The sequence below is a fragment of the Triturus cristatus genome, chromosome 6 (genome assembly GCF_964204655.1).
Source record: "Triturus cristatus chromosome 6, aTriCri1.1, whole genome shotgun sequence".
Taxonomy (NCBI): Eukaryota; Metazoa; Chordata; class Amphibia; order Caudata; family Salamandridae; genus Triturus; species Triturus cristatus.
Window position 1 is genome coordinate 592,760,071 of NC_140589.1, and position 13,184 is coordinate 592,773,254.

At 47.3% G+C, this 13,184-nt stretch overlaps 1 protein-coding gene across 2 annotated transcripts in view; it reads left to right on the forward strand.

The window, feature by feature from the left end:
- Window positions 1–13,184, forward strand: part of CYB5R4 (cytochrome b5 reductase 4) — a 1,096,425-nt gene that overhangs the window by 45,638 nt on the left and 1,037,603 nt on the right. The window lies entirely within an intron of this gene.

Sequence of the window (13,184 nt, forward strand, 5' to 3'; positions counted from 1 at the left end):
GTCTGTCAGTCAGTGAGTGAGTCAATGAGAGTGAGTCAGTCAGTGAGAGAGATTCTGTCAGTCATTGAGAGAAAGTCTGTCACTCAGTGAGAGTGAGTCTGTCAGTCAGTGAGAGTGAGTCAGTCAGTGAGCGAGAGTGGGAGAGTCTGTCAGTGAGAGTCTGTCAGTGAGAGTCTGTCAGTGAGAGTCTGTCAGTGAGAGTCTGTCAGTGAGAGTCTGTCAGTGAGAGTCTGTCAGTGAGAGTTAGTGAGTCAGTGAGAGTGAGTGAGAGTGAGTCTGTCAGTCAGTGAGAGTGAGTCTGTCAGTCAGTGAGAGTGAGTCTGTCAGTCAGTGAGAGTGAGTCTGTCAGTCAGTGAGAGTGAGTCTGTCAGTCAGTGAGAGTGAGTCTGTCAGTCAGTGAGAGTGAGTCTGTCAGTCAGTGAGAGTGAGTCTGTCAGTCAGTGAGAGTGAGTCTGTCAGTCAGTGAGAGTGAGTCAGTCAGTGAGAGTGAGTCTGTCAGTCAGTGAGAGTGAGTCTGTCAGTCAGTGAGAGTGAGTCTGTCAGTCAGTGAGAGTGAGTCTGTCAGTCAGTGAGAGTGAGTCTGTCAGTCAGTGAGAGTGAGTCAGTCAGTGAGCGAGAGTGGGAGAGTCTGTCAGTGAGAGTCTGTCAGTCAGTGAGTGAGTCAATGAGAGTGAGTCAGTCAGTGAGAGAGATTCTGTCAGTCATTGAGAGAAAGTCTTTCAGTCAGTGAGAGTGAGTCAGTCAGCCAGTGAGAGAGAGTGGGAGAGTCTGTCAGTGAGTGAGAGTCTGTCAGTGAGAGTCTGTCAATGAGAGTCTGTCAGTGAGAGTCTGTCAGTGAGAGTCTGTCAGTGAGAGTCTGTCAGTGTGAGTGAGTCAGTCAGTCAGGGAGAGTGAGTGAGTCAGTCAGTGAGTGAGAGTGTCAGTCAGTGAGTGAGAGTGAATGGGAGAGTGAGTCAGTCAGTGAGAGTGAGTGAGTCAGTGAGAGCCTGTCAGTGAGAGTGAGTGAGTCTGAGTCTGTCAGTGAGAGTGAGTGAGTTAGTCAGTGAGAGAGTTTTGAGAGTCAGTGAGAGATTGGGAGAGTCTGTCAGTGAGAGTCTGTCAGTGAGAGTTAGTGAGTCAATCTGTCAGTGAGAATCTGTCAGTGAGAGTGAGTCAGTCAGTGAGAGAGATTCTGTCAGTCATTGAGAGAAAGTTTGTCAGTCAGTCAGTGAGAGTGAGTGAGTCAGCCAGCCAGTGGGAGAGAGTGGGAGAGTCTGTCAGTCAGTGAGAGTCTGTCAATCAGTGAGAGTCTGTGAGTCAGTGAGAGTGAGTGAGTCAGTCAGTGAGTGAGAGTGAGTGGGAGAGTCTGTCAGTGAGAGAGATTCTGTCAGTCATTGAGAGAAAGTTTGTCAGTCAGTGAGAGTGAGTGAGTCAGCCAGCCAGTGGGAGAGAGTGGGAGAGTCTGTCAGTCAGTGAGAGTCTGTCAATCAGTGAGAGTCTGTGAGTCAGTGAGAGTGAGTCAGTGAGAGTGAGTGAGTCAGTCAGTGAGTGAGAGTGTCAGTCAGTGAGTGAGAGTGAGAGTCTGTCAGTGAGAGTGAGTCAGTCAGTGAAAGTGAATGAGTCAGTCAGTGAGAGAGTGGGAGAGTCAGTGAGAGAGTGAGTGAGTCTGTAGGTGAGAGTCTGTCAGTGAGAGTGAGTGAGTGAGAGTGAGTCAGTGAGTGAGTGAGAGTGAATCTGTCAGTCAGTGAGAGTAAGTCTGTCAGTCAGTGAGAATGAGTCTGTCAGTCAGTGAGAGTCTGTCAGTGAGAGTGAGTGAGTCAGTCAGTCAGTGAGAGAGTGGGAGAGTGAGTCAGTGAGAGAGTGGGAGAGTCTGTCAGTGAGAGAGTCTGTCAGTGAGAGTGAGTGAGTCAGTGAGAGTCTGTCAGTGAGAGTGAGTGAGTGAGTCAGTCAGTGAGAGAGTGGGAGAGTCAGTGAGAGAGTGAGTGAGTCTGTCAGTGAGAGTCTGTCAGTGAGAGTCTGTCAGTCAGTGAGAGTCTGTCAGTGAGAGTGAGTGAGTCAGTCAGTCAGTGGGAGAGTCAGTCAGTGAGAGAGTGGGAGAGTCTGTCAGTGAGAGAGTCTGTCAGTGAGAGTGAGTGAGTCAGTGAGAGTCTGTCAGTGAGAGTGAGTGAGTCAGTCAGTGAGAGAGTGGGAGAGTCAGTGAGAGAGTGAGTGAGTCTGTCAGTGAGAGTCTGTCAGTGAGAGTCTGTCAGTGAGAGTCTGTCAGTGAGAGTCTGTCAGTGAGAGTCTGTCAGTGAGAGTCTGTCAGTGAGAGTTAGTGAGTCAGTGAGAGTGAGTGAGAGTGAGTCTGTCAGTCAGTGAGAGTGAGTCTGTCAGTCAGTGAGAGTGAGTCTGTCAGTCAGTGAGAGTGAGTCTGTCAGTCAGTGAGAGTGAGTCTGTCAGTCAGTGAGAGTGAGTCAGTCAGTGAGCGAGAGTGGGAGAGTCTGTCAGTGAGAGTCTGTCAGTGAGAGTCTGTCAGTGAGAGTCTGTCAGTGAGAGTCTGTCAGTGAGAGTTAGTGAGTCAGTGAGAGTGAGTGAGAGTGAGTCTGTCAGTCAGTGAGAGTGAGTCTGTCAGTCAGTGAGAGTGAGTCTGTCAGTCAGTGAGAGTGAGTCTGTCAGTCAGTGAGAGTGAGTCTGTCAGTCAGTGAGAGTGAGTCTGTCAGTCAGTGAGAGTGAGTCTGTCAGTCAGTGAGAGTGAGTCTGTCAGTCAGTGAGAGTGAGTCTGTCAGTCAGTGAGAGTGAGTCTGTCAGTCAGTGAGAGTGAGTCAGTCAGTCAGTGAGAGTGAGTCAGTCAGTGAGCGAGAGTGGGAGAGTCTGTCAGTGAGAGAGTCTGTCAGTGAGAGTGAGTGAGTCAGTGAGAGTCTGTCAGTGAGAGTGAGTGAGTCAGTCAGTGAGAGAGTGGGAGAGTCAGTGAGAGAGTGAGTGAGTCTGTCAGTGAGAGTCTGTCAGTGAGAGTCTGTCAGTGAGAGTCTGTCAGTGAGAGTCTGTCAGTGAGAGTCTGTCAGTGAGAGTTAGTGAGTCAGTGAGAGTGAGTGAGAGTGAGTCTGTCAGTCAGTGAGAGTGAGTCTGTCAGTCAGTGAGAGTGAGTCTGTCAGTCAGTGAGAGTGAGTCTGTCAGTCAGTGAGAGTGAGTCTGTCAGTCAGTGAGAGTGAGTCTGTCAGTCAGTGAGAGTGAGTCAGTCAGTGAGCGAGAGTGGGAGAGTCTGTCAGTGAGAGTCTGTCAGTGAGAGTCTGTCAGTGAGAGTCTGTCAGTGAGAGTCTGTCAGTGAGAGTCTGTCAGTGAGAGTCTGTCAGTGAGAGTTAGTGAGTCAGTGAGAGTGAGTGAGAGTGAGTCTGTCAGTCAGTGAGAGTGAGTCTGTCAGTCAGTGAGAGTGAGTCTGTCAGTCAGTGAGAGTGAGTCTGTCAGTCAGTGAGAGTGAGTCTGTCAGTCAGTGAGAGTGAGTCTGTCAGTCAGTGAGAGTGAGTCTGTCAGTCAGTGAGAGTGAGTCTGTCAGTCAGTGAGAGTGAGTCTGTCAGTCAGTGAGAGTGAGTCTGTCAGTCAGTGAGAGTGAGTCTGTCAGTCAGTGAGAGTGAGTCAGTCAGTGAGCGAGAGTGGGAGAGTCTGTCAGTGAGAGTCTGTCAGTCAGTGAGTGAGTCAATGAGAGTGAGTCAGTCAGTGAGAGAGATTCTGTCAGTCATTGAGAGAAAGTCTGTCAGTCAGTGAGAGTGAGTCAGTCAGCCAGTGAGAGAGAGTGGGAGAGTCTGTCAGTGAGTGAGAGTCTGTCAGTGAGTGAGAGTCTGTCAGTGAGTGAGAGTCTGTCAGTGAGTGAGAGTCTGTCAGTGAGAGTCTGTCAATGAGAGTCTGTCAGTGAGAGTCTGTCAGTGAGAGTCTGTCAGTGAGAGTCTGTCAGTGTGAGTGAGTCAGTCAGTCAGGGAGAGTGAGTGAGTCAGTCAGTGAGTGAGAGTGTCAGTCAGTGAGTGAGAGTGAATGGGAGAGTGAGTCAGTCAGTGAGAGTGAGTGAGTCAGTGAGAGCCTGTCAGTGAGAGTGAGTGAGTCTGAGTCTGTCAGTGAGAGTGAGTGAGTTAGTCAGTGAGAGAGATTCTGTCAGTCATTGAGAGAAAGTTTGTCAGTCAGTGAGAGTGAGTGAGTCAGCCAGCCAGTGGGAGAGAGTGGGAGAGTCTGTCAGTCAGTGAGAGTCTGTCAATCAGTGAGAGTCTGTGAGTCAGTGAGAGTGAGTCAGTGAGAGTGAGTGAGTCAGTCAGTGAGTGAGAGTGTCAGTCAGTGAGTGAGAGTGAGAGTCTGTCAGTGAGAGTGAGTCAGTCAGTGAAAGTGAATGAGTCAGTCAGTGAGAGAGTGGGAGAGTCAGTGAGAGAGTGAGTGAGTCTGTAGGTGAGAGTCTGTCAGTGAGAGTGAGTGAGTGAGAGTGAGTCAGTGAGTGAGTGAGAGTGAATCTGTCAGTCAGTGAGAGTAAGTCTGTCAGTCAGTGAGAATGAGTCTGTCAGTCAGTGAGAGTCTGTCAGTGAGAGTGAGTGAGTCAGTCAGTGAGAGAGTGGGAGAGTGAGTCAGTGAGAGAGTGGGAGAGTCTGTCAGTGAGAGAGTCTGTCAGTGAGAGTGAGTGAGTCAGTGAGAGTCTGTCAGTGAGAGTGAGTGAGTGAGTCAGTCAGTGAGAGAGTGGGAGAGTCAGTGAGAGAGTGAGTGAGTCTGTCAGTGAGAGTCTGTCAGTGAGAGTCTGTCAGTCAGTGAGAGTCTGTCAGTGAGAGTGAGTGAGTCAGTCAGTCAGTGGGAGAGTCAGTCAGTGAGAGAGTGGGAGAGTCTGTCAGTGAGAGAGTCTGTCAGTGAGAGTGAGTGAGTCAGTGAGAGTCTGTCAGTGAGAGTGAGTGAGTCAGTCAGTGAGAGAGTGGGAGAGTCAGTGAGAGAGTGAGTGAGTCTGTCAGTGAGAGTCTGTCAGTGAGAGTCTGTCAGTGAGAGTCTGTCAGTGAGAGTCTGTCAGTGAGAGTCTGTCAGTGAGAGTCTGTCAGTGAGAGTTAGTGAGTCAGTGAGAGTGAGTGAGAGTGAGTCTGTCAGTCAGTGAGAGTGAGTCTGTCAGTCAGTGAGAGTGAGTCTGTCAGTCAGTGAGAGTGAGTCTGTCAGTCAGTGAGAGTGAGTCTGTCAGTCAGTGAGAGTGAGTCAGTCAGTGAGCGAGAGTGGGAGAGTCTGTCAGTGAGAGTCTGTCAGTGAGAGTCTGTCAGTGAGAGTCTGTCAGTGAGAGTCTGTCAGTGAGAGTTAGTGAGTCAGTGAGAGTGAGTGAGAGTGAGTCTGTCAGTCAGTGAGAGTGAGTCTGTCAGTCAGTGAGAGTGAGTCTGTCAGTCAGTGAGAGTGAGTCTGTCAGTCAGTGAGAGTGAGTCTGTCAGTCAGTGAGAGTGAGTCTGTCAGTCAGTGAGAGTGAGTCTGTCAGTCAGTGAGAGTGAGTCTGTCAGTCAGTGAGAGTGAGTCTGTCAGTCAGTGAGAGTGAGTCAGTCAGTCAGTGAGAGTGAGTCAGTCAGTGAGCGAGAGTGGGAGAGTCTGTCAGTGAGAGAGTCTGTCAGTGAGAGTGAGTGAGTCAGTGAGAGTCTGTCAGTGAGAGTGAGTGAGTCAGTCAGTGAGAGAGTGGGAGAGTCAGTGAGAGAGTGAGTGAGTCTGTCAGTGAGAGTCTGTCAGTGAGAGTCTGTCAGTGAGAGTCTGTCAGTGAGAGTCTGTCAGTGAGAGTCTGTCAGTGAGAGTTAGTGAGTCAGTGAGAGTGAGTGAGAGTGAGTCTGTCAGTCAGTGAGAGTGAGTCTGTCAGTCAGTGAGAGTGAGTCTGTCAGTCAGTGAGAGTGAGTCTGTCAGTCAGTGAGAGTGAGTCTGTCAGTCAGTGAGAGTGAGTCTGTCAGTCAGTGAGAGTGAGTCAGTCAGTGAGCGAGAGTGGGAGAGTCTGTCAGTGAGAGTCTGTCAGTGAGAGTCTGTCAGTGAGAGTCTGTCAGTGAGAGTCTGTCAGTGAGAGTCTGTCAGTGAGAGTTAGTGAGTCAGTGAGAGTGAGTGAGAGTGAGTCTGTCAGTCAGTGAGAGTGAGTCTGTCAGTCAGTGAGAGTGAGTCTGTCAGTCAGTGAGAGTGAGTCTGTCAGTCAGTGAGAGTGAGTCTGTCAGTCAGTGAGAGTGAGTCTGTCAGTCAGTGAGAGTGAGTCTGTCAGTCAGTGAGAGTGAGTCTGTCAGTCAGTGAGAGTGAGTCTGTCAGTCAGTGAGAGTGAGTCTGTCAGTCAGTGAGAGTGAGTCTGTCAGTCAGTGAGAGTGAGTCTGTCAGTCAGTGAGAGTGAGTCTGTCAGTCAGTGAGAGTGAGTCAGTCAGTGAGCGAGAGTGGGAGAGTCTGTCAGTGAGAGTCTGTCAGTCAGTGAGTGAGTCAATGAGAGTGAGTCAGTCAGTGAGAGAGATTCTGTCAGTCATTGAGAGAAAGTCTGTCAGTCAGTGAGAGTGAGTCAGTCAGCCAGTGAGAGAGAGTGGGAGAGTCTGTCAGTGAGTGAGAGTCTGTCAGTGAGTGAGAGTCTGTCAGTGAGTGAGAGTCTGTCAGTGAGTGAGAGTCTGTCAGTGAGAGTCTGTCAATGAGAGTCTGTCAGTGAGAGTCTGTCAGTGAGAGTCTGTCAGTGAGAGTCTGTCAGTGTGAGTGAGTCAGTCAGTCAGGGAGAGTGAGTGAGTCAGTCAGTGAGTGAGAGTGTCAGTCAGTGAGTGAGAGTGAATGGGAGAGTGAGTCAGTCAGTGAGAGTGAGTGAGTCAGTGAGAGCCTGTCAGTGAGAGTGAGTGAGTCTGAGTCTGTCAGTGAGAGTGAGTGAGTTAGTCAGTGAGAGAGTTTTGAGAGTCAGTGAGAGATTGGGAGAGTCTGTCAGTGAGAGTCTGTCAGTGAGAATTAGTGAGTCAATCTGTCAGTGAGAATCTGTCAGTGAGAGTGAGTCAGTCAGTGAGAGAGATTCTGTCAGTCATTGAGAGAAAGTTTGTCAGTCAGTCAGTGAGAGTGAGTGAGTCAGCCAGCCAGTGGGAGAGAGTGGGAGAGTCTGTCAGTCAGTGAGAGTCTGTCAATCAGTGAGAGTCTGTGAGTCAGTGAGAGTGAGTGAGTCAGTCAGTGAGTGAGAGTGTCAGTCAGTGAGTGAGAGTGAGTGGGAGAGTCTGTCAGTGAGAGAGATTCTGTCAGTCATTGAGAGAAAGTTTGTCAGTCAGTCAGTGAGAGTGAGTGAGTCAGCCAGCCAGTGGGAGAGAGTGGGAGAGTCTGTCAGTCAGTGAGAGTCTGTCAATCAGTGAGAGTCTGTGAGTCAGTGAGAGTGAGTCAGTGAGAGTGAGTGAGTCAGTCAGTGAGTGAGAGTGTCAGTCAGTGAGTGAGAGTGAGAGTCTGTCAGTGAGAGTGAGTCAGTCAGTGAAAGTGAATGAGTCAGTCAGTGAGAGAGTGGGAGAGTCAGTGAGAGAGTGAGTGAGTCTGTAGGTGAGAGTCTGTCAGTGAGAGTGAGTGAGTGAGTGAGAGTGAGTCAGTGAGTGAGTGAGAGTGAATCTGTCAGTCAGTGAGAGTAAGTCTGTCAGTCAGTGAGAATGAGTCTGTCAGTCAGTGAGACTGAGTCTGTCAGTCAGTGAGACTGAGTCAGTCAGTGAGCGAGAGTGGGTGAGTCTGTCAGTGAGAGTCTGTCAGTCAGTGAGTGAGTCAATGAGAGTGAGTCAGTCAGTGAGAGAGATTCTGTCAGTCATTGAGAGAAAGTCTGTCACTCAGTGAGAGTGAGTCTGTCAGTCAGTGAGAGTGAGTCAGTCAGTGAGAGTGAGTGAGTCAGTCAGTGAGTGAGAGTGTCAGTCAGTGAGTGAGAGTGAGTGGGAGAGTCTGTCAGTGAGAGTGAGTGAGTCAGTCAGTGAGAGAGTTTTGCGAGTCAGTGAGTGGGAGAGTCTGTCAGTGAGGGTGAGTGAGAGTCTATCAGTGAGAGTTAGTGAGTCAGTCTGTCAGTGAGAATCTGTCAGTGAGAGTGAGTCAGTCCATGAGAGAGATTATGTCAGTCATTAAGAGAAAGTCAGTCAGTGAGAGTGAGATAGTAAGTCAGCCAGTGAGAGAGAGTGGGAGAGTCTGTGAAAGTGAGTCAGTAAGAGTCTGTCAGTGAGAGTGAGTCAGTCTGTCAGTGAGAGTCTGTCAGTGAGAGTGAGTCAGTGAGAGAGAGTGAGTCTCTCAGTGAGAGTCAGTCAGTGAGAGTGAGTCAGTCAGTGAGAGTGAGTCAGTCAGTGAGAGTGAGTGAGTCAGTGAGTCAGTGAGTGAGAGTAAGTGGGAGAGTCAATCAGTGAGTGAGAGTGAGTGGGAGAGTCTGTCAGTGAGAGTGAGTCAGTGAGAGTGAGTGAGTCAGTCTGTCAGTGAGAGTGAGTGAGAGAGTGGGAGAGTCTGTCAGTGTGAGTGAGAGTCAGTGTGAGTGAGAGAGTCAGTGAGTCAGTGTGAGATAGAGAGTCAGTGTGAGTGAGAGTGTGAGTATGAGTGAGAGTGTGAGTATGAGTAAGAGTGTCAGTGTCAGTGAGAGTGTTAGTGAGAGAGTGAGAGTCTGTGAGAGTGTCAGTGAGAGTCTGTGAGAGTGTCAGTGAGAGTGAGTCAGCCATTAATGCAAGGCATTTGCAGTTAGAGTGAAAGCTCAACTTTCATTGTGACAATGGTTCGAATATAAAACTCGTACATGTTTGCAGAGTTTAACGATTTGTGGCTATTCCTAATGCTCTGAGGATACTACATTATTATATGCAAATAAATACATGCAGAACAAATAAAAGAAACAATTATAGTGAAGACTTGTATCCGCATGTTCTGAAAACCTGTAATTTCCTATCTTTCAAAAGAGCACAAGCAGCAGCTGTTTTAAAGCACTCCTGCTTGTGCTCGTTATTGCTACTTTATATTAATCGATTTCATTTTAAAGTAATTCAATTAAGATAGAGAGACAGCACATCGGGTAAGGATTACAACGCACCTGAGAAAACACGTTAAACTCTTATCTCATCACGCCCGGAAGTGGTGCGTGCGCGCACATGCGCGCAGTCTTCACTTTTTCAAGCACTGTACTCGTGCTTGTGGCGCGCCGCTGTGTGCTCCCGCAAGGTGGATGCCACCACAAGCACGAGTGCAGTGCTTGAAAAAGTGAAGAACGACGGCTAAAGGCCCTCCTATGCAGCACATGCGTGCTGCGTAGGTGAACCTAAAAAGGGCCAGCTGACCATATCGGAAGCCTTCGCAGCCTCAAAGGTCCTTACTGCCAACGGGACCCCGTATTCTCTTGCCATATCGATCGCCCCAATCAGATCGTGAAGTTGCCTCCCTTTCATAAAGCCTTTTGATCAGAATGAATTAGTGATCCTGCCACCTTATCCAGACGTTTAGTTAGAATCTGGGTGTATATTTTATGATCACTATTAAGAAGAGAGATAGGCCTATAAGACTCACAGGTCCTCGGGTTCTTTTTCAAAAGTGTTTTTGATTCTCTAGGGTAGTACTAGCAATTGCAAAGAGTAAGGTAATACCTAAACAGCTCACTACCCAATGCAATGTAACAGTGTTCTAAATGTTTAGACAAGCTTGTTGTATTTCACTCTTCGGAAGTTCATTTTTCAGCACAATAGGTTTGGTTGGGTCTTGGTTAAAATAATGTAAGGCTTGAGGGTACATTGTGAATTTCTCTTACATAGTTGGTATGGAGTTCTTTGTTGATGTTATAATAGCATCAATTTACTGACTTACATTTTGTGGATCCTTTTCTGCAGTATGTTCTTCTGTGAGTTCTTTGTTAGGAAGATGTGTAATCTGTAGAGTTTGCATGCTGATTTTGGCTCCCGAATATTGTTGTTATTCTATAATGCTGTGCTGGTATCTATCAAACGTTCCACCAGTTGTTCCAGGAATTTCTGCAGTTCCTCTGGTTCATAGAATTCCCTGGGTTTTCCCTCTGTTGTTTCCAGCCTTGATGCTGGATCGAATAGGTCATATATGATACTCCTCTTCTTTAACTGGGATCATAAAGCCAGAATTTATTCCATATGATAGTTGTGCTGTATGATAAGCCTGATGTTGGGGAAATCCTGTGACCATTATAAGTGTATGGGTCATGCTTTTTGAAAGTTTGAAGTAGCAAGCGACAATGCTGATGGCATAGCAAACATTCTATTATAGTTCTAAGAAGTATTGGAATTCATTCACTGCTTCTAATTTGATTTGAAAATAAAAGTTGTCAAAACATTTAAAGATATTTTTGTTAAGGCAGTCTATTAAACATTAAACCTTGTTTGGACCTCTATAGAATGAAATCTTGAGTCAAGTACTTCAGTAAGGACATTAATTGCATCTCTTTGGGCGACATAAGTGTACTAAAAAGAGTGTGAATTGTGAAGTAGCATGAAAAGGGAGATTTTTGATACCATTAGATAATGTTAATGTAGTCTCTACTATCCCTCATGTATGCCTGTGTTTATATACAAAGGGCTTAATGAAATTATCAGGGAGATGTTCACTATCTTTATGAATCTTCGAAAGCATGTACATCACAGACATATAGACAGAGGTTTTGTTGAAAAATTATTCTTTTGCACCGGAAAACCCTTTTCCATAGCTGTAGCAATAGTTTTTAGGTCTCGCCTTGCTATCGCGTAAGCAAAGCGAGACTATTGAATACGGGTTTTCAAAAGTGCTCCCAAAACGCGGATTGCATGGCTAGCACGCGCACAATCACGCGCATCGTGCCGCCATGCAATCCGCCTTTTGGGAGCACTTCAAAGGGTCCGCTCCCCCGCCCCCAAGCGCGCGCGCGCGCGCCACGCTCCGCCGGGCTTGTCTTATTTTTTTTTTAAACTTAAAGCGCGAGGCGCGCGTGCGGCCAATGCTTGTCAACTGCTTAGAAGTGGGAACTAACCTGGTTCAAGCAAAGAAGGCTCTGGTCGTCTGCTCATATCCCCAAACGTGTCAGTCTGAAACTAAAAGCCTCTCTACGGTGAACTTTAACTTAAGGACTGCACTGAATTGCAACTCTGCGTCACACCACCAACCAGGAATGGTCAAAATCCGGATTTGAAGGGGAGGGGCAGAGGGAAAAACAGGGAACTCAGTGGCTATAAAGTTCGAGAACTTCAAGATTGAGCGGCGCGGACCACAGATGCGTAAACAAGGATAACCAAACCCCCGCCCAGTGAAAAAGACAGTGCTGTGGCAAACTATTCGAAATGCGCGGCTGTGTTATTTCTTCCGAGGGCGAGCTGTTAACGCGTCTTATATTTGGAAGGCAACTATGCACCTAGAAAAAAGTATTCAATAATTCTACAACTACCCTAAAAGTAACATAAATATTTTAAAACGTAGTAAGGTTTGCAGAGGAAATAATGTAAAAGTATACCGGGGAAGTAGTAGAATCCGGGGACGTAGAATCGATTACAAATATTAAAACGTGGCTTTTGATTGGCTAAAAGCCCGGACACATCATCAGTGACAAGCACGCTACGCTACGTTGTCTTTCTGTGCGTTCTGGTACACAACTTCCGATGCTGCGCACGCGTCGAGTGGAACGTAGACCAGCAACAATATACACATGAAGAGTAGTAGTAGTTCCGAAGACTGTCGACGTAGATGGAGTAGGGTAACCAGACGTCCTGAGTTTGCCCGGACAGTACTCGTTTCCCGACACTTATACCTGCAACAAAGACGTCCCAATTTTTGAGAGAGGGTCAGCTGAGCCCCCACATTAACCAAGTGTGGTACGAGCTCACGTTCCTACGACCCTCCCTTTTTTTTTTTTTTTTTTTTTTTGTTGCATATTTATTTAGCGCGAACCCGACCCGAAGGTCTTGGAGCGCTTCACATGAGCACCGTATTTACATTACACATTCAGGCACGAGGAGATTAAGTTTTTTGCCCAGAATCACAGGATGTGGACCGTGACGCGACTTCGAGGCTCAAACTCTGGTTTCCAGCACCAAAGTCGGCAGTTTAAGCCGACAGACCAGGAATGACCATCGACATACTATTAGCACTATGTTTTGGCCAGGGCGGACCCGGACAAAACATAGTCCTATTACTATGTCGATGGCCGTCCCGGTTTTTAATTTTGAAAATCTGGTCACCCTAACGATGAGACGTTGTTCTGAATACTTTTAATGGGAAAATGAACGCAAACTATAATGCAGCATGGGGAGCTGGACAGGGAGGGATAGGTGTGTGCTAGCCAACAAATTAATAGGAAGAGCCGACCCAACGGTCTGGCTCAGGGCACAAGTCCTAAAAAAAGAAGTGGGGGGACTAACCTAGTTAATCAGTGTGCAAGTGGCATTGCAGCGCGTGACATCGCGGCGCCTGACATCACAAGAAGTGACATCAGATCTTAACTCTCACATATAAGTTTAGCAGGTGTATCATAAGTACATTTGAGCACATTTCGAGTGTACTTGCAAACCCTCCTGATTTAGGCAGAAGATTCACACTTTTGTACGCTACACATAAAACAATGTTACCTTTTGTCAGCATTAAGCTTTCTATAGCCATAGTGCTTTAAAAGAAATTGTGATATTTCAATTATTACAACGCCAACTCAGGGGTAGTAAGCGCTATATAAATGCTATTTATTTTGTAAAATTACTGGGAAAGATCAACACATCTGACTTTCTTACAGTGAATGCATATCTCCTAAACAGAGCTTGAACAAAGTGAAAAGCTACCTCTTAAGTATGTGTGAAGTGCTAAGGTGTGAGCCTTTGTTTACCCTCTGCTGCATTTGCATCAGGTGTGAGGCTCCTGACTGCTGCCAGCCAGGAGACTCCAATAAAAGGAGGCCTGATGACTCCTGAGATTCGGCCTTTGTTATGGGCCCAGCAGGAGTCAGACAGACATAAGAGAGCCCCATCCCTGCCTGCACGGTGTTGCAGATCAAAAGCAGATAACAAAGTGCAGGCACTGCTGAAAGTGTCCTGGTGTTTGGAAATTACACCAGGACGAATTCAGCATCTTTTTTTAGAGGGGCCCAACTTCTTATCAGGGTGGACAACGTCCACCCTGTGAAACAAGCATTGGCATAGCCAATAGATCTCGCTTTTGGGACCTTTATAAGTATTTAGTTATGCAGCACAATATCCGTGGTGCGATAACATCAACTGTTTCATGGATAAACACTTATAAGTTCCCAAAAGCGAGACCTATTGGCCATGCCAATGCTTGTTTATGAGAGGTGT